The sequence below is a fragment of the Macrosteles quadrilineatus genome, unplaced genomic scaffold, assembly GCF_028750875.1.
Source record: "Macrosteles quadrilineatus isolate MER2022 unplaced genomic scaffold, UCM_ALF_1.0 Scaffold_1__1_contigs__length_201487025, whole genome shotgun sequence".
In the NCBI taxonomy this organism is placed as follows: Eukaryota; Metazoa; Arthropoda; class Insecta; order Hemiptera; family Cicadellidae; genus Macrosteles; species Macrosteles quadrilineatus.
Window position 1 is genome coordinate 171,844,719 of NW_026542594.1, and position 21,038 is coordinate 171,865,756.

Sequence of the window (21,038 nt, forward strand, 5' to 3'; positions counted from 1 at the left end):
TTTGCACATTAATAAGACATAAAAAGTACAAGCATTTCATGATTATGTTCCTACACGATGAAACGAAACTCTCGTATTCACATTGGTCCACTGCTGGACATTTTACGAGTTTGTTCGAGATTTCCCTCTGGTCAGAGCTACTTTAATATTACCAGGATCAAAACTACGTAACTCAGACTTCATTTAAATTTTAACATTGTGTAAATACAAGAGCTAAACACAAACAATACATTTTGTTTATATTTATGAGAACTTTTAAAATGTTTAAATCAAGTTTTTTACAGAATGATTCTAGGGCAAAAACAAGACATATATCTGATAAGCGTTAAGCAATCTATATAAATACTACTACGGTTTTATCTGTACATTTCGTAATATTATAGAGCTTTTTTAGTTTTTTTTTTTGCATGAAAAAATGGATACAAGTCTTAGTTTAATTCCTGCATGTAATTTTAACTTGCATTGTGTCTGTGACCCAAAGATACCGATTTCCGCATTCTACTCCCGTAAAACTAAAATAAAACTAGATTAAAATAATTTCATTGTATCAACTTGGCTAGTTACAATGTCTTAAGTTATTAAATCAATGCCTAACTAATTTTGATGTAATATGAAAAATACAAATAAATCCCAGTAACGGGATTTATTAAAGACATGTTTCCTAATATCTACTACATGTATCAGATACCAATAATCAGATAACAGGATACGGTATGCTTGACTGTCTTGACAAAAATCCAGTTCAAAACTTTATCAAACACAAGGTAAACTAATATTTTGATAAGACAACAGCATCGTACAATCTACGCCGTTACGTAATGGTTTGAATCCAGGAGATAGAAATAAAGCTAAACGAGATTTCAACTTTTTTAAGACAGTGTCACCACACTGAAGAAGAAGCACAGTAGGCTATCGTCTAATGATTTTATACAAATTTCAGTCAAAGATTTTGTCATGTTTGGCAATAATTATTGATTGAAGGGAGAGTTAAAATTTTTAGAACATATAATAAAAATTTCATTAAAACTTTTAATTTTATATCCATAAAAAGTTGGATCAGTTAATTGTAGGCTTTTATGTTATTTGTAGGTACATTTAAAAAATTAAGTCTTCAATTTCAAAAGGCATTCAGGGTTCCAAATCTATATTTAACCTAAAAAAAAATGCTTAACCCCACCCCCACCCTACTTATAATTAAATACTGGTTTTGTGGTTAAAAAGCATCGAAGCTTAATTAAAAGTAACATAAGTAAAATAAAAAGTTGCTGTTAGAATTTTATAAAAATAAGAGCAATATAATTAGGAAATAAATTTAATAAACTACTACCAATACTATTTAGAGCAAAAAAAGTGAACTAGGCTAAAACTAGTGTATAATAGATTATCATTTTCAAAATGCAAAGCTCTAACTGTAACGGAATTTCTCTTATCATGCGGCTAAACCCGCAGTTAATAGCCATATCGGAATGTGTGGTGTATGCAGCTATTGTGGGTACTACATCATGGGAATAGAAAATGAAACGGTGCAATAGCTAACATTGGTTATTAGTTTTAGTAAATATAAGAAATAAGAATGCTGCTTATCAGCGAGCGTTCTTTGGTATAAACTGTTTTAAAGGGTAATTTCTCTCGTTCTAACCTTAAAGTAGTACAAGAAAATACGCATAGATTAACTGTTTACAGTACTATAGCTATCTTAAACTAGATATAATATTTCAAACATATAAATAAGAAAAAATTTACTAAACCCCTTTTAATGTGGAGAAAAGATACTAGCTTAAAACTTAAACTAAAATATTTAAAAGTGTAAAGTACTTAAAAAATAATTCTATTGGAAACTCATGTATTTTGTATAACGTAAAACCCCCTTAAACACGAGCCTGAGAGAAGCGTCCATGTTATTGCCGTTTTACTGAGATAATCGATGTGTTTACGCCCCAACCACAACTACCACACCCTTCTAGCGTAACTGTTTTTGGTTTCATTTAACGTTGAATATTTATCTCATTTAGTAAAACGTTCATGATCATTAAGTTTTTCGTAAAATTAACACTTTAAGATGTAAACAACCTGTAATATATAAACGATTTTTTGTGGTTATAAAATTGTTTATATGGTAATTCATATCCAGATTGATTTGTTTTTCCTTACATACATATGTTATAAATATGTTTAAATTTGCTCAATGGGTAATTGGGAATAATGAATACAAATCTTTCATTGTAATTATCACATATTTTATGAATTAAAATATCGACACATAATTATGTTTTTTTAAAGTTATCTGACAAAGTGGGCTTCTTTGCACTGATTATAGTACGTAAAGTAGCTAATTGCTGCATTTACTTACTATTGTTTTTACTATTTGTTTTACACGTAATACTTAACTTAATGCTACAACTTAAACTACAAATCAATTATATCAGAAAATATATATATTCGATTGCATCCAATGCATTAAAACTGAAATGTAAGCTTAAACAAGTTTATAATAGATTATAATTTTAAAATGCAAAGATCTCTATCTGTAACGGATTTTCTCCCTCATCGTGTGGCTAAACTCGCAGTTAATGGTCATATCGGAATGTGGGATGTAGTTATTGTGGGTTCTACATGATGGTAATAGAAGGAAATGGTGCGTAAACCGAAAGCGGATATTAAATGTAACTAAAATTATAAATACATTTACTGATTATATGCAAACTTCAAACTTATGCTAACTTTAAACGAATGAAATAGAACGCACATATTATCTAATTACGTTACCTCAAACCGTATACAATATTTTAAACATATAAACAAAACAGAGTTATAAAGACCCTACTTAAGGGATGGACAAAAAGTGGCTTATATATTATATTATAAATGTTTTTTTGTTTAGGTTATAAGCCAGTTTATGTTGTACAATATGTACTATATTATATTATGTTTAAAATAAATTATGTTATTAACTTTTTATTTTGTAATAATTCATCAAATCACCCAGTCGCGGGGATGTAAGAAGCGTCAATGTTATTGCCGTTTTACTGGGATAATCGATGTGTTTTCGCTCCAGCCACAACCATCGTGCCCTTCTACGGTAAATGTTTTTGGTTTTATTTACCTTTTGCCTATTCATAATTTTTAGTACAATGTTTATTTTAACAGATAAAAAAACTGCAATATTACAAGTAGACTTTTCTTTAGTACAGTACCAAAGAACACCATTAACCATTATAGTAATTTATATCTAAGTTTATATAATTCTACCCACAAATATCGGTCGTAAAAATGTTTTAATTTGCTTGATGGGTAATTAAGGACAATGAAGTAAAATCTGTCATTTGCAATTATTATTTGCAATTATTATGGATTTAAGAAAAAACTGTAGCTATTAGGAAGTCAACTTAACACTAACAAATTGCTAAAAAGCCATGGAAACTATATCATACTGGTATTGTAATTTTAATTTTCACTTTGGAAGTTACGAAAAACTCACAAATATAAAATAAGATGCAAATAAATGTAAAAAATGTGAGCTTAAGGTCTATGTTCCTTCGATTATTAGATCTAAAGTGTCTGAAGAAAGACATATTACTAGAAAAATACCCACCTTTTTAACACGATTCATAAAGCAAACGTTTTAAGACTGCCTTCAGATCGACAAATAACAGTTTAGTTACAAGAAGGAACTACGACGAGAGCTAAATAAAGAGTGACTTTCAGAGCTCTTCAAAGAGATGGTAAAACAAACGTTTTACGTTCAAGTAGAATTTATTTTCTTCTTTGCTTTTCAGTGTTCACAAAAACTTTTTATTGAGACCATTGATGTACAAAATTAATGAATATCATCGTAATTCACACGATACTCTTAAGAGGTCGAGGCCATACGATAACTGTGCCTATTCCCTTTTCTTTTTGGGATTAGATGTTTAAAAAATATTTTTGCCAAAGAAGTGAATTTTTATTTTTGGTTGTAGTCTGGAAATTTAAAATTCGTTTGTATCTAACATCCAATTAATCAATGAAATCTAACAAAAGTCTTAATTAATGAATACGTCGACACATAAAGTTCACATAAAAAACCATATGTCAACCATTCACGTTTCGTATACCTAGTCTTGTTGTAGGTTTTAGATTCAGTGTAAATAAAACCCAAATAAAACAACGTAATACTGGAGACTCCAGCTGATGTTTGCACAATAAAGAGTAGCTACGTGACGTCGAGTTGTCTCTTGGAGTTTGGTCACATACGAATCTTGAGTAGGAAGAATTTGTCATCATATAATCTGTAAAAATCTAATTATTTGTTATTATTTATGTTCATGTGTAAATTTGTATCCGTGTATTTGATTAATTGACCTCAAGGAATATCGTAACCATCAATATAGTTAACTTTTAAATATTAAGTTATATAACCTTTTTGGTTTTTTACTATAAACTAGAAACCTAGTACACATCGATGGTAGTAATTGAAGGTAATTATGTAAGATGGACAATTAATATCATAGTAACATATTTAATGATATTGTTACAGATTAGCTGACAAAACCTTCAGTTATAAAGCTTAAATCTAATTAAAATATCAAACCATTTATTCAAGCTTAAAAATATCCGCTGACAGCTAAACGTCACGTTTAGGAGAACACTCTACTGTTAAATCTTAACACTGTTTTCCTCCGACTCGTTTCTTACCTGTCAACTTTAGAAACAACTTTTCTCTAAGCTCCCCAAACCATTTTAGAGAAGATAATGAGGTGGCAGTTCCGTAATTTTGTGTAAAATAAAATGTTATAAATCACTAGAATATACATTGTAGCAAATTATAAAAACGAGTCATCAACCCAAGCCTTTTAAATGACTGACAGTCATTTTATAACACAAAATGTATGTTTATCTTTGTAACTGGTGTTTTTGGCAATACTTTAATCGGAAATGTACAAATAATAAATACAGCTGGCTCTTAAATTACCATTAGACGCATTTGAAGGAGGAAACCTATATGTATTTAAATGCACTTGATGAACTCCCAAGTTGCTACTAACATTTTTGGTATGCTGGTACAATGTTTTTTTTCAACCTTACCATATTCATAGGTAAAAAATACTCCTTTTACTCTATTGTAATTGTATTAAAGGAGTCAGTGTATTAATTCCAAATAGATTTGGTATAAACTAAGACTATAATGGTAGCTGATAAACGATTGGTGTTATTGAGTGGTCATTCATCTAATGGTTGGAAAATAAGCCTTTGCATTTGTAAACCATTATATGACAACACAAAAATAATTATACTCATTGTGTTACACTCTAAGGAACGGTCTAAAGCCCTTGTCTTATCATTAGCCAACGTTAATCTCGTGTTAGGATTATCAATAATTTAAAGCTAAAAAAATGGACCAGGGGGCGTAATGGGTCTTGAATAGAGTCGAACTTGTGACTGTCGTATTTGAAATCGAGGACTAAAAACTGTTTTCTCATCTTAACCAAGGTGAAAGAAGAAATTAAAATCATAGAAACTTAACAAACCCAAAAAAAGAAAGTTAATGATTGATTAAAACCGGCAAACAGACCATTGGAAATTTCCATTGTTAAAGAAAGTAGTTTTCTCTCAATTGGATGATTTATTTTATAAATGCTTCCGATTGAATAATAGCCTGGCTATTCTGTTAAAGGTTTTTATTTGAAATCTATTGCCTTTTTAGTGATATTTTCAAATTTATATCGTTCCATTATCGTTTTAGAATCAATAAATTTGGAGGAAAGCTTCAGGGATATATCTGTTTGTGACGAAGATTTTGAGGACTAGAAAAGAGGATTCGTAAAATATGTCTAAATATAGGATGTAGACAGCTTTTTCGTACTATCTAGAAAATGTAAAATTTAATTAGTAAAATGATACGGTAATATACAAATTACATAAACCATGTGATAAAATCGTTCGATATTTTGTATTAGGCCGCAACACACCACAGCATCAAGCGTACCTCCGCCACAACATACCTGCAGACAAATTAAATTTCCATCTACGTAGCTGGATTACCACTAAATTATTTCCATACAATTCTCAGATTTAGGCCTAATACAAAGCTTACAATCAAATAAGTTTATCAATAAGTTCATCAATAAGTTTATCAAAATGACAATATTTTTTTAGTTACTTAAGTTTGCTGCCACTAGAAAGGTAATAAGCTGTGTTTTGTATTGAAATGTGCAAAAACCATTCATAAAAATTGCAATAAATATGCAATTTTTTATCTGTAAACTTTGCATAGAATTTAAAAATTTTTTCTCATGCCTCTTTTTATTGACGTGTTTCAAAACATTTGGCATCAAATATTTAAAATGGCCACAATTTTCGAACTGTTTAGAGTTTTTGGCTATATTGTTTTTCAAAGATTGCTAATAAAATGTTTTACAAGATTTTAACACTGAGAGCTTAAACCGTTAAATAGTTATACATTTTTAAAATAAATAACATATACAGGCATATGCCAAACGGAATGAGATAAATCCATTTGCTTATTTTGGTGAACTCCCTGTATATTTATCTTTTATTTGTATATTCCAATCTTATATTGATTTATAAACTTTAAGGTACTGCAAAACATATATACGAAAAGTCAATTGCTCACCATAGAGCGTACCTTTATGCTTTTCACTGCATAGTTTTGTACACACAATCTCGTAGGATTCAAATAAACACAGAGCCTGTGGCTGTAAAGAGAATACGAAAAAAGTAATATGAAGTCATAACATTCAGCCACCTGTTTCATACTCTATGTCAATACTTTATACGTGGTCTGTATGTGTGATACTTGCTATGGATTGCTTTAGCTACTGGGGAGTAGGGGTTTAAGCAGTAGGTTATACTACTGTCTTCATGGTACAAGTAAAACCTTTATGGCGCTATCGCAAGTAATACTGGTAATACTTAAACTGTTGTCGATATTTTTCTGAGCTTGATAGTACTTAAGACAGTGATGACTAATATTCCTTCCAGTGAGTTCTTTACTACACCTTTGAAACTAGATCCAGCTGTTCCTGAGCATTGGGCTTTAAATAAATTATCCTGACAGATGAAACAGCTGATCGTAGTCTGTAACAGATCAACACAGATGTCACAACATTTCTAGCAGTACACTCATCCTTCACTCGTATTTGGGCTATAATACGCATCTAGTTGGTTCCATCTCCTGATAACGATAATAATAATAGTCTACAATTGAAAAAGGAACCATGGAAAATATGTTTTATTTTAAATATTAAATTTAATTTAGAAATAAACTGCAAAATAATTTACCTGGATGGTTTTGAATTATTTTAAACACTTGATATTATCCAAGTTTTTTATTTCACCTTTTTTGTATGTGGTTGATAATCATAATATTCCAAGTTATGAATTAATAGTACAAGTTGTGCACATTTTTACAAATACATCCCACTAATAGATAGTATCTTCTACTTTTAAATGAATAAGATTTGAAATAAAATAAAAAAGTGGTAGTGTTTGCAGATTAATCTAATTGTATTTGAAAACAAACCATTATTAGGAAAAATTTGCAATACAAATTAATATTGCTTAGATGTCACATGAACCTTAACATCTAATCACGTTCAATTAGGTAATTGAGTAACAGCTTAAGGTACGTTTTGCTTGGAGCGACAGGTGCGACGGTCGCTCAGCGACTGTCGCCGAGCGGCAGTCGCGGGGTGGTAGACTGTTTTGCTTGGAGCGACAACTTATTTTTGCTGGCGTCACGAGACGTGGCACCGTCAGTGCAACTAACCTCAAAAGTGCGCACTAAGTATAAAGTCACTAAATAAATTCGATAAATTCACTTAGTAAAACAGGTAAAACTTAACAATAAAGTATTATTTATAGGCCTAGTTATTTGTTATGAGAAACATTGCAAAACTGCCATGTCACAAGCCAAAATGTAATAAAATTACTCAATTTCTCCATAAATTGCAGTACACAAGCATAACTTGAATTGGAAATCAGTGTTACAAACAACCTCCTCTCAGAGTGAAAATTATATCTTGTTGATTGTATTGTAGATGAAAAAATACCTATATTAAAATAACTTGTAATACAATAACATAATATTAAACTAAACTAACCTGATCTCCCGACTTAAACCAGCTATTGCCAACCAGACGTTACCTTTATTCTTTGTAGGAGATATGTTTTAAATCATAAAGCTCAGGGTATTTTGCCACTACTTCTAATAAACTGTCGTTTAATTTCCTTACCACTAAAATTTAACTTAATCCTAGGCGTTGTCCGGGTAGCCGACGACGCTATATAGCGAAAATAAAAGGTCGTCGACCTTGTCAAAATGTTATACACTATAAAAACAATCAGAAATGTAAATGTCGCTAAGCGACTGTCGCTCCGACTGGTCTTGGAGCAGTACCCAGCGACTGCAGCTCGCGGCTCTAGCGACAGTAGCTCCAAGCAAAACAGGACTATGCAAAACCCCTAAGATCAGTGTCCCGCGACAGCCGCTCAGCGACAGTCGCTGCGCGACCGTCGCACCTGTCGCTTCAGGCAAAACGTACCTTTAAGGTACGTTTTGCCTGTATTGTTTTTATAGTGTACAACATTTTAACAAGTTCGATGACCTTTTATTTTCACTATATGGCGTCGGAAACGTCTAGTGGTGAGGAAGACGACAGTTTATTAGAAGAAGTGGCAAAACACCTCGCGCTTTATATTATCTCCTACAAAGACCAAAGAATTAAGGACAACGTCAGGTTAGTTTAATATTATGTATTATATTACAAGTTATTTTAATATATTAGTAGATTATTTAATTAGATTGTCGGCTTTAAAGACTTCTAATTACATTTTCGTTTAGGTGATGATTTAAAAAAATATTGTTCTGTATAAATGGTTATCGATCAAATTGGCTTAAAAGTCATGCGTGTTATATATAAATATATAAAATGCCAATTATTAAAGTAATGAGTTAAGAAGAGGCTATTCAAATATTAATGGAGTATATAATGTAATGGTATTTTTCATTTATAATGCAATCAACGAAATATAATTTTCACTCTGTGAGAAGGTTGTTTATAACACTGATTTCCAATTAAAGTTATGATTGTGTACTGCATTTTACGGAGAAATTGAGTAATTTCATAACATTTTGGCTTGTGACACGGCAGTTTTGGAATGTTACTCATAACAAATAACTAGGCCTATAAATAATACTTTATTGTTAAGTTTTACCTGTTTTACTAAGTGAATTTATCGAATTTATTTAGTGACTTTATACTTAGTGCGCACTTTTGAGGTTAGGTATTTAAAATAAATACCTACGCCACGAGGCGGTACCACGTCTCGTGACGCCAGGAAGAAGAAGTTGTCGCTCCAAGCAAAACAGTCCACCACCCCGCGACTGCCGCTCGGCGACGGTCGCTGCGCGACCGTCGCACCTGTCGCTCCAGGCAAAACGTACCTTTAATAAACTAGATCTAATGAGAAGCTAGACTTGCTGATTTGGACGCGTCAAGAAGACGCTCCTAGTTGACATAGCATATTGATGTATATATATTTAAATTATTATTTTACTAAATTGCGTTTTTTCACATAATGTAATAATTTTTTAAACTTAAAAAATGAAATCACACAATACATTGAAATTATTTTCAATGGAGAAATTTAATAAAAAAACAATGATAATGCTCAATAAAAATTAAAGATATTTGTGAAAAATATTGTAAGTATTGGTTTATATGTTTATTTTGATTAACAGGTTTGTCAAAGGATTTGAAATATATTAATTTAGTCAAGCTATATACTTCGGTTATTAGATTTTTCACATTCAACCAAATTTTTAGTTTAGCCCAAACAACTGTTCAAAGTTATGACATTTTATTTCAAAAAGAAATACAGCAGCAAAACAAACGTTAACGATACACAACACTAAATATGGTCATACAAAAGTATGTTCCAACGTTTGGGCGAAATGGTTAAAATAATATGCAGTCAAGTGATATATTCGAGCCGTAATCTTACAAACATACTATGGCTGGATATGCCTATTTTGCCTAACACGTAAATCTAAATATTGAAAGAATTTGTTTTGCTTGGAAAATGTTAAAGATTTTGTCAAACATGTATGTGGTAGTAAAGCATATTTTTGTCTATTATGGTGTAATTTCTATGATCACCTAAATTGTAAAAGAAAAAAATTATATGATAATTGAATTATATTAAATAGTTCTAAGCTGCATTCAACCTTTGAGCACACCATTCAACAAACTAATAAAATATGTACTATTAAAACTAAAGTAATTTTAAGTCACAACTAAAATGAAATTTGAAAAAAAGTTAATATTTCTAAAGGATGTGAACATCCTTGATTAATTAGGGTGTGAGAAGGGATGATTACAACGGTAGATGTATAACCACTAAATACCATTGGCGTGCTTTAGCATGCACTATAGGGTAGGCAAATGCCTCTATTGTTCATCTACGCAATGTTAGTTACAAATACTTCTTAGGCTTGCAAGAGTTGTACCATCAAGTTTCCTACGTAATACAACATTAACTGTATAATCAAGTTGGATAAACGAAATGAAAAACAACTAGGTAACTAATTGTTTAGGTTAATATATCTTCAACCAAAACCCTGGTAATTATTTTGATATTTGTGTACTGAGAAATCTGTTTAAAATCCCCAAAACGGCGTAAAAAAATTAAATGTGTTTTTATTACTTACCAGCTAGGAGTATACAGTATTTATAATAATACAAGTTAGGAAATGTACAATGGTATTATCTGTCTGAGGTGAACGTAATCCGTGCGTTTCGTGTCGTGTGTGCAATGATAATGCAAGTTTGAATGTTGCCTTACTTTCAAATATAAGGAAGTGGAACGGAAGCAATCTTTATTTTCGAGACGTTTAGGTTCCTTTATTGCATATTGGGATTTGTTTTATTTAAATATAATTTTATTTTCAATATATTTTCAAATGACTTATAGAAAGTTATGTTGGTTTTTTGGAGAAGGTTTGTAAGTTAAAGGAACTCAGAAAAGTCAACAATTGATCCTCTTTTGCCACGAGTGCTACCAGTTTCACCTAGTCATATAGTCCTTTGAAGCACAAGAACACAAAATAAATTCCGATAATATAGAACTTAGGACTCTAATGTTCAATTCCAGATTGGTTAAATCTTAAAAGACGATTTACGATTAAGCTTCTAAAGTAATTAATTGCATATCATATGAAACCAATACCTCAATCGCAAGACCTACTAAAATCACTGACATAAATGAAAAATATTACTCCTAAGTTTCACCACTACGATGTAATGATGAATGATATTTAATGTTATCATCTAAACGTTTAACTTTTAACGTTTTAACGTTTAACGTTTAACTTAGCATGCTATAATTGTCCTTGAACTTATAATAACCACACATGAATCAATTAATCCTCCCTGGTATTATAATAGTTTGTTGCAAATAAAAAATCATTATTGACAAGATTTATGTTTGGACGTAGTAATACGGCATGTAGAAATTATGCTATCAAACTTGTTTTACATTCGTAAGGGAAAACTCAGGGGTTACATTTCCAATGAAATTTCCAGTTATTGTGATCTGAATATGAATGCACTTTACGGTATTCGTTGTTCAATTTTGAACCCACGGGAATTTTAGTCGTTATGTCCATTATCATAATTCAGACTAGATTTACATTCTGATTTATTTTAGTAACACAGTTTTATACTAGTCAGAACTAAAATCCACCCTGAACTATGGTGAATTGAATAGAACTACTGTTTCTGAATATTTCGACATTATTTTGGGGGTTTTAAACGGTTGGTGTTATTATTCATACTAACTGGAATACGATTGTAAATAATTTTATTTTTATATTTTGACGTATATTTATATACTGTATACAGTATGTTTGATTATATACAAAAGATGATGATCTCATGGTGAGCTACGTTTTAAGACTTTCTTGGAGGATAAGCAACCGGGTGTCCGTAGTTTTATTAAGAATATCCTGCTTTTTAATATAGTTTTTTTTTTCAAGCAAAGTTAATATATAGAAATTCTTTCTTTATAAAAAGAAATAAAAGGGCTTATATGCACATGTTTTACAGATAGAGCTAATAAAACAATTAAAAATAAGATTTACCAATTCATATAGACTCTAGATATTTTTAATACATCAATATTTTAAAGGTACATAATAAACAAAATACGATCATCATAAAGATTCGTATATGGAATCTCACAGGTGTGAGTGTACAATTTTCAGGTGTGTGTGTGTGTGTACAATTCAGATATACACAGAGCCTGGTGCCGTAAAGAGAATATTAAGACATAAATATGGAGTCACAAAATTCAACGTAAATTAGTTTTACCTGCAAATATACTTAACAATGAATTAAGATTATCGTTTTGGTCTTACCACCATGTGTTTTCAACTTTTCAACCGCAGTCCGGAAATATTTAGTAAAAAACATTCCTGTGGTAGATTGTATAATAATTCCATAAATGTATCAAATTTTTAATAATATATGTTTTTTTTTATTGTATCTTTGTTTAATTTAAATTACTTGGAACGGTGAAAATGTGAATGTTTGTAATAGGCAATTTAACATCAAACAAATCAATAATTACTGTTATTGAATGCATGATAGAAGAGAAGAAATTTACACAAGACTTAAGACTTTACTTTGCTTAAGAATGCCTGTTTTTTCCGTAAAAAAAAAAAATATGGGTGAATCCATTTCAATAGGAAAGTCCACCATGAACTACTAAGGTATAAAGATATAAAGTAAATTAACAGAAAGAATTTAGTTAATAATAATAAAAAAACTAAATAAAAATGGAATATTATGTAATTGGTCAAAATAATTCTTTAGAAATAATATTTCAGTAACTTTTGTAACTTATGTTGTGCAGTTAGTTTTTTTTTAGGAAGACGCTATGTACGTGCCCGGATTTGATTTTCACATTACAGCGTAGACCTTAGGGTTGCGGCATTTTTATCCGGATAAAATCCATTGGTGATTTGGCGGGATCTAAGCCCGCGACCTCAGGGACCGAAGTCCCGTGCTCTACCACTGTGCAATAAGATTAAGAGTAGTAATGTAAACATTTATATGTGCAAATATAATGTTAACAGGTAATTTTTGTAAACATTTATGATATAAGTCAATAGGTTGATACTTGATAAAAACCACTGCTACCCAAAAAATAAACACTGTCAGATTGTTTATGTGTCTCTTCGACTCTAGAACCTAATCACGAATAATTACGTGTTTGTGTGTCAGCCTAATTAATGAGGCCCAATTAGAAGCGACGCCTAGTACAATAACACTTAAAATCTACTTTAGTGTGGTTGTATAACGTTGGACTTTACAAAAATAGCTTAATAATTTTTTTTGTCGAATATACTAAGTTTACAAAAGTTTTTTTGTGTTTAAAACTTGGAATAATTAATTGCAACTATCATAAAAATTTAAAGGGTATTGATGTTTTATAATCAAATAAATAATAAATTCTTACCTTAGCAATCCTTAATATGGTTGTCCGATATTAATTTCGAACCCGTAGGTTCATCTTCAGTCGGTTTAGGTAGACCAAATGTTTATTCTAAAATCCACCCGATGGGTTTCGTAGAAATGTTGACATTTAACACGAACACGACACACATTAACATTGACATAAATAATATTCTGAGTTTAGGGATAAAAACCATGGTTTTATAAAACAGTGGGATAACCTCACTTCAGTCAAGGAACACGCTGCCGGCAGAACAGTTCTGCCATGGTTTTTATCCATGGTTTTTATCCCTAACCTCAGAATATTATTTATGTCAATGTTAATGTGTGTCGTGTTCGTGTTAAATGTCAACATTTCTACGAAACCCGTCGGGTGGATTTTATAATAAGCATTTGGTCTACCTAAACCGACTGAAGATGAACCTACGGGTTCGAAATTAATATCGGACAACCATATTAAGGATTGCTAAGGTAAGAATTTATTATTTATTTGATTATATAAGCAATCCAGAGGCTGAAATGATAGATTTTATAATCAGTTGACAATTAAAAATACTATTAATTTTGTCACTGTATGAAACTTTTGCCTATGTATAGAAAACTATATATTATAATTGTTATGAATGATTGATTAAAATCATGACGAAAAGTTATATAAGTGAATGTTTCAGGATACCTGAATTATGTTTAGTGTTGTATTCAATGTACAATTCACAGGCAAGCTTACACCGAACACAGAACCAAGTTATTGTCTGACCCTTTTGTCATTTACTTATGAATTTATAAATTGTATAATTGTTAAATAACTAAATAGATGACCTATTAGTTGCATATTTAACTTAATTAAAATGCATACGTTTTAAGCGTATTGTGCATCTGAGTAGTTATTGTGAAGGATTTACAGGTGAGTTCGTAGCTATTATATTGCATGAGCTTGAACTGATTATAGTAGCGATGTATCGATCTCCGAATGGTACTTTAGAACGATTTTTTGTTCTCTTGGAACAGTGTTTGACTTTTTTGATTTCTTTTGGCCTGGCTGTTGCTATCGGTACCGATAATAACATCGATCTTCTTAAAACCGGCCGTGAGTCAACTGAATTTTTGAACTTATTACGTAGTTTTGGGTTCTATAGTAGTGTCTTTGTTCCCACTAGAAATAAGGCATCCTTAGACTCTTTTATTACTAATCTAGATTCCTGGAATTATGAAGCTACAGTTAGTGAAGATCAAGTCGCAGACCATAAGCATGTGTTATTGAAGCTAAATGACCCTAGGTCTACCCTAGGAAAAGACTCGGTAGAACCTAAATTAAAAAAACGTGTGTTTTAGGTTAGGACTAACCAATGAAGGACGATTGCAAAGGTTCTGTGACATCATTGCAAACCTAACACCTGCTTGGTTTAACAAACTCTGTATTCTACCAGCAAATTCAGCCTTCTCTGAATTTTTCTCTCTTTTTAGTGACCAATTTGCAATTCCCTATGAGAAGCAAGATAGTTAACCTGAATAGTAGCACCGGTGAACCGCGCGTCAAAAAGTGCAATACCTGGTATACTAGTGAGCTTGCGGAATTTAAGAAATATATATTCTTCTTGGCCATGAAATCTCAAAAAGTAGACCGAGCACTCTTCCCTACCTTCGAGAGCTGAGAAAGGAGTATCGCACTTGTCTGCGAGAGGCAAAGCAGTCAGCGGCGGCAGTCAGGATCGCCACCTCGGCTAATCCGTGTAGGGCAGCATGGGATTTGATCAACCCAGGGCGGGAGCGGGCGCTGATTTGAGTTTTGCAACCGCAGAGGATTTCAACAATTTCTTTTTGGACTCTGTGGATGGTATTGTTGACTCCATTCCACTAACAATTATATTGATTGTATTCCAGGGGTACATAATAAGTTTGAGTGGAAAATGGTTAGTGCATTAGAGGTAACAAATGTAGTCAGTAGTTTTAAGTCTTCTTAACTTTAACTTTAATAAGTTGTTTAACTTTAAAGTTTAACTTTAACTTTAACTTTAAGTCATTGTTGTAAAGATGTTATGATATGTCAACTGATTTTATCAAAAGGGTTGTACATGTAATCGCTCGTTTACTGGCCCATTTGTTTAGCTGCTGCCTTCTTGAAGGCGTCTTTCCTGATGTTCTTAAAACAGCCAGAATAGTGCCTGTGTTTAAAAAGGGCCCTAGAAATGTACTAGCAAGCTATAGGCCGGTGTCCCTGATACCGGTGCTAGGCAAGATATTTGAAGCCTTAATGTTAAGGCAGATAAGTGATCACTTTGAAACCCATAACTTACTAGTCCCTGCTCAGCACGGATTCCGTAGGGGTATTCCACTGTAACTGCGGTGGGCTCCCTTTTACAGGTTATTCTTAATGCTTTTGAAGACAAAATGTCAACCTCTGTTGTGTTATGCGATCTGTCACGCGCTTTTGATTGTGTGCCGCATGACCTATTTGTCAAAAAGCTTTCAATGTATGGTGTTGGAGCCTGTGCGCTCAAAATGTTTGAGTCCTACCTTGATAATAGGTTCCAGGTTGTATCCTGGGCTGGGGATAAATCAAACTCTCGAGTGGTAAAGCATGGAGTCCCACAGGGCTCAATCCTTGGTCCCTTCTTATTCATTGTTGCCATGAATGACTTGCATTATGGTGTCTCAAATGATATATTGATGTATGCAGATGATACCACTATTTTTGCTACACATATTGATCATATTATGGCAAAAAATTCTGCTAGCTCATTGTTAAATGAGACGTCTCAATGGTTTGATGGAAATAAATTGGCCTTGAATGCTGCCAAAACTCAAGAAATCATGTTTAGCCTTAATAAAAATGTTTCCAGTGATGAGTCTGTAAGACTGCTGGGTTTCACCCTGGACTCGGAGCTTGCGTGGGATGACCACATAGATGCACTCTGTGTAAAATTAAGTAGAGTAAGACATCTTTTGAGAGAGTTGACCTCTGAACTACCTTTTAACTTTCTGAGACTGGCTTTCTTTTCTTTTTTCCAGTCCCATATTGTATATGGCACGCTCCTGTGGGGTCACTCCCCGCATGCTCAGAAAGTACTGCTCCATCAAAAAAAGGCTATCCGAATAATATGTCAGGTTCATTATCTGGAGCATTGTAGGCATTTGTTCGCTGAACTTCGTATTATGACTGTTGTAAATGTCTATATTTATCAATCTTTGTTAGCTATTAACAACATGGACATGGAAGAAGATCTGGTTTGTAACAAGGATGTCCACTCATATTTTACAAGAAATAGAAACAATGTTCATTTAAGTAGTAATAGATTGAGTAAAACTAATAACTGTTTTCCTGTTACAGGCAAAAAGTTTTACAATGCTCTCCCGGAAAGTGTACGGTCATTGCGGAAGTCAAAATTTACAAAAAATGTTAAAGATTGGCTCGAAACGAACCCCTTTTATGAACCTATTGAATTTTTTGATGCTCTGAAAGCTGGCCATTGTTTTAGTTTCTAATTTTATTTTTCATAGGCTACTCAGGTATGTGTCACAATTTTAATTTTCTTTTGTTTTTTGCTATAACTGCATGGTTTGCTGTTTTGTTTGCTGTGGAGATTAATGAACCATTTTTTTATTTCAGCATGGTTTGTAATGATGAACATTATTTATATGCATTGGTTTGTTATTTTAGAATAGTTTGACGTTACCTATTGTATTTGTTTACTTAATGGTATAATAAATCTCTTGAATCTCTCTTGAATCTCTTGAATCTCTTGCATTGAGAATGTCCCATCACACACAAAGGCATTGGAATAAAATAGAAAATCCAGAACTTCTTTCATTGATTAATTGAAACTTGTATAAATGGTCTAAGTAATATAAAGGAAAATATTTAAATCATAATCAATGAAAAATTACATTGAAAAAATGACAAACATATCAGCATGTTACAACAAAAACACTATATAAACTGAGCTGTAGAGTGGATTAAATCGTTGTGTATCACTAATCTATCGTGATGCATTTCCAATATTTCATTTTTCACGTCGAATGAATAACAACAAACATCTGTCTACCGAAATATACGATTGTTAGTCCTACAATTTTCTATTCGAAAATCTACCATCTTGTGTCGAATGAGGCTGACGAAAGTGTGCTATACTTACACCTGAGTTGCATACAAAAAGGCTATTCCTAACTCTATAAGAAACCTATTACGAAGTATGGGAGGAGAATTTGCTTCCTACAACATATAAGCGGTTTTTGGCCCTTAACATTATCAAAATAGATAAACTCGTAATGATTTGAATAATTTCTTACCTTTGCGGTGGGACTAATATATTAAATCACACAAAACACCTGTTTGGTGGTGTTACAAATCTTAAATAGTTGTTGTTAAAAGGTTTATTGTGGACATTTTCCATCACGATGGTTAAAAACAATACTCAACGTTTCGGGATCTAGAATCTGATCTCGAAACGTTGTGTATTGTTTTTTTACCATCGTGATGGTAAATGTCTGCAATAAACCTTTGTACAACATTAACTCACCATCACAAACAATGACCTTCAAACAAAGACTTAAATAGTTACTATACTATCTGTACCTAGTCGTTAGTTATATCAGTTTAGCAAGGAAATTTCTGTCGATTGTTTTTCGCCACAATCAACAAGCTATTATTGATACTATTGACTAAGCATTGAAAGTAAGTGGAGCAAAATTCTTCTAAAAACCTACTATAACGGTTGAGTAACTTAATTAGTTATTAAATTATAGCATATTTTAACACTTATCTCGTTGAAATATTCTGGTAAAACCAATTAATAATCATTAAAACACCAATTATAATTAGTTATACTATTGTTTAAATATTTTTTAGATTTTTTCTTTACTACTACACAGTTCTGCATGTGTTTTTATTTGTAACATTTTAAATCAAATTAAATTTAAGAATTAATCTTGTTATGTTTTAATTACTGGTTTGGTTTGTATACAGAATGTATATTCATCGACTATAATATTATTCAAAGTGTTAACACGATACGTTATCTCCTATCCAAGAAAAAACTAAATAATTCAAGTTTTTTTGTAACTGCTTAGTGCTGTTTAATTGTTGACAATAATGTAAATACAATCGAATCTGGTATAATTTACTTCTTGTTACTATACTTAATTACTTTATTAAACACTATATACAATGTTTTTTTTTTTTTTTTTTTTTTTTTTTTTTTAAGGGAGAGGAGGGAAAATGCTTTTACGCACACTGGTAGCCAGCCTGTAGTGTGAGACTCCTGAATCTATCGCAGACTACTCACTAAAAAACCTCCTCTACTCTGTTGGACACAGACCTGGAATTGTTTGTCACATTACTTCAAGTCAGGCCAACATGTTACCTAAGCCCTCAGGGCTCTCACCGTTTATGGCATTTGGATACTTTATGACCTACACCGCATCCCGGTCAAGGTCGAGCTTCTTGGCGCGGAGAATACCCTGGATGTAATGTGACACACAGGTCCAATTGTCCTCACCCTCCGTCATCATCGGTATGACCGTGTCCACCGACAGCAGTCCTACTAACTGTTGAGCCTCCAGGCGGGGCCTTTCCCAACGCTGGCAGTGGAAAAAGGTATGTTCCACGTCATCGGGAATGCCTGGGCAGTATATGCAATCGGGTGACACGGCTTTGCCCATCCTGAACAGGTACGACCGGAAAAAGCCGTGACCCGTCAGAAATTGGGTGAGGTATAAGTCCACCTCTCCGCACCGCCGATTAACCCAAGGTCGGACTTGCTTTATCAGTCGCCTGGTCCAGCGTCCCCGAGTCTCCTGTTCCCAGCTCTCCTGCCACAGCTGGTAGGTGCGGGTGCGTTCCTCTGTTCGTGCCTGGTCCTCCCCACGGCGCTGATAAATTGCTTTTCTCTCCGCCGCCAAAAGTTTGACGGGGATGACTCCAGCAACCACCAGGACGGCGGGTTCGGACACTGTTCGGTAGGCGGATGCAACTCTTAGTGCTGCCTGACGCTGCACTCGGGCAAGCCGCATCCTATATACCTCCTTATTTAGAGCGTCTGCCCACACCTCAGCACCGTACAAGAGCACAGACTGGACAGAAGACATTAACAGCCTTCTACGGCTGGACCGAGGCCCTCCGACATTGGCCATCAACCGGCTAAGAGAGGAAACCACCCTAGCGGCTTTGTCCGCCGTACGGAAAATCTGATCCCGCCAGCTAAGCTTGCTGTCCACCATAATCCCAAGGTACTTGGCAGAACGAACGGTCTGGACTTCAACGGCCCCTACCCTCAACGGCACGATGGTGTCAATCCGTTTTTTTGTTAATATCACGATCTCAGTTTTGCTCAAAGCAAGCGAGAGACCGTGGTCTGTCATCCATGCGTTTATAGTACGCATAACTCGGTTCAGCTTTAGCTGAGCCAGCTCAACGCTACGTGCAGCTATCAAAACTGCAACGTCGTCCGCGTACCCAACCAAAACAGTTTCCTCAGGCATTTCAGACCTCAGGAGGCTGTCATACGCGACATTCCAGAGGTCCGGGCCGAGTATGGAACCTTGAGCAGCACCGGAAGTGACACTCATCGTCCGTGGGCCCTCTGTAGTGTCATACAAGAGGAGGCGGAACCGGAGATAATCCTCTATGATACGCATGAGGTATGCCGGGACGTGGAAGGTGTTCTCCAGAGCATCCAGCATATCGCACCACCTCGCCGAATTAAATGCGTTTCGCACATCGAGAGTGACGAGCAGCACAACCCTTCGAGAGTAGTGGTTAAAATCCTCAGCTCTCATCACGGCTTGCTTCACCTCTTCAACAGCGTCAACCGTAGATCGCCCCATCCTGAATCCATACTGCCGAGGGGACAGGTCCCCCGCAGCGACCACGGCTGAATTCAGTCGGGAACGTATCAACTTCTCGAGGACTTTTCCAGCCGTATCCAACATACACAGAGGTCTGTAAGAGGATGGCAGGTCTGGGTCTCCCTTTCCCTTCCCAACAAGCACAAGCCTAGCTGTTTTCCAGCACGAAGGGAAAACTCCTTCGACTAGGCAGGCATTGTACATGCGCAAAAGGATCAAGGGGTTAATAGTCAAAACCTTTTTGAGAACTTCGCCGGGTACCCCATCGGGTCCAGGAGCCTTATTGTTCTTCAGGGATAGGACGGCCGCCTCCACCTCTCCAAGACTAAAAAGTGGTACGTCATCCACCCTTCCGAAATCCCGCAGTGGGCGCAACGTGTGAGCCGGGAAAGGGGACTCGACTATCCTCTCCATAGTGGCCCCATCCATGACGGAAGGTGGAGAGCGGGTGCCAAGTTTCTTGGTTACCAGTTTGTAACCCAAGCCCCACGGATTGGAATCGATATCGTCCCTTAATGTCTCCCAGCAACTACGTTTACTCCGGTTGATGGCTCGACGAAGAGACCTCCTAGCCACTCTGTAAGCATCCGACTTACGACGTCTGTCTACAGGTTCTCTGGCCCTGGTAGCAAGTCTTCTGGCTCTCAATGCTGACCGACGCAATTCCGCAATCTCGGC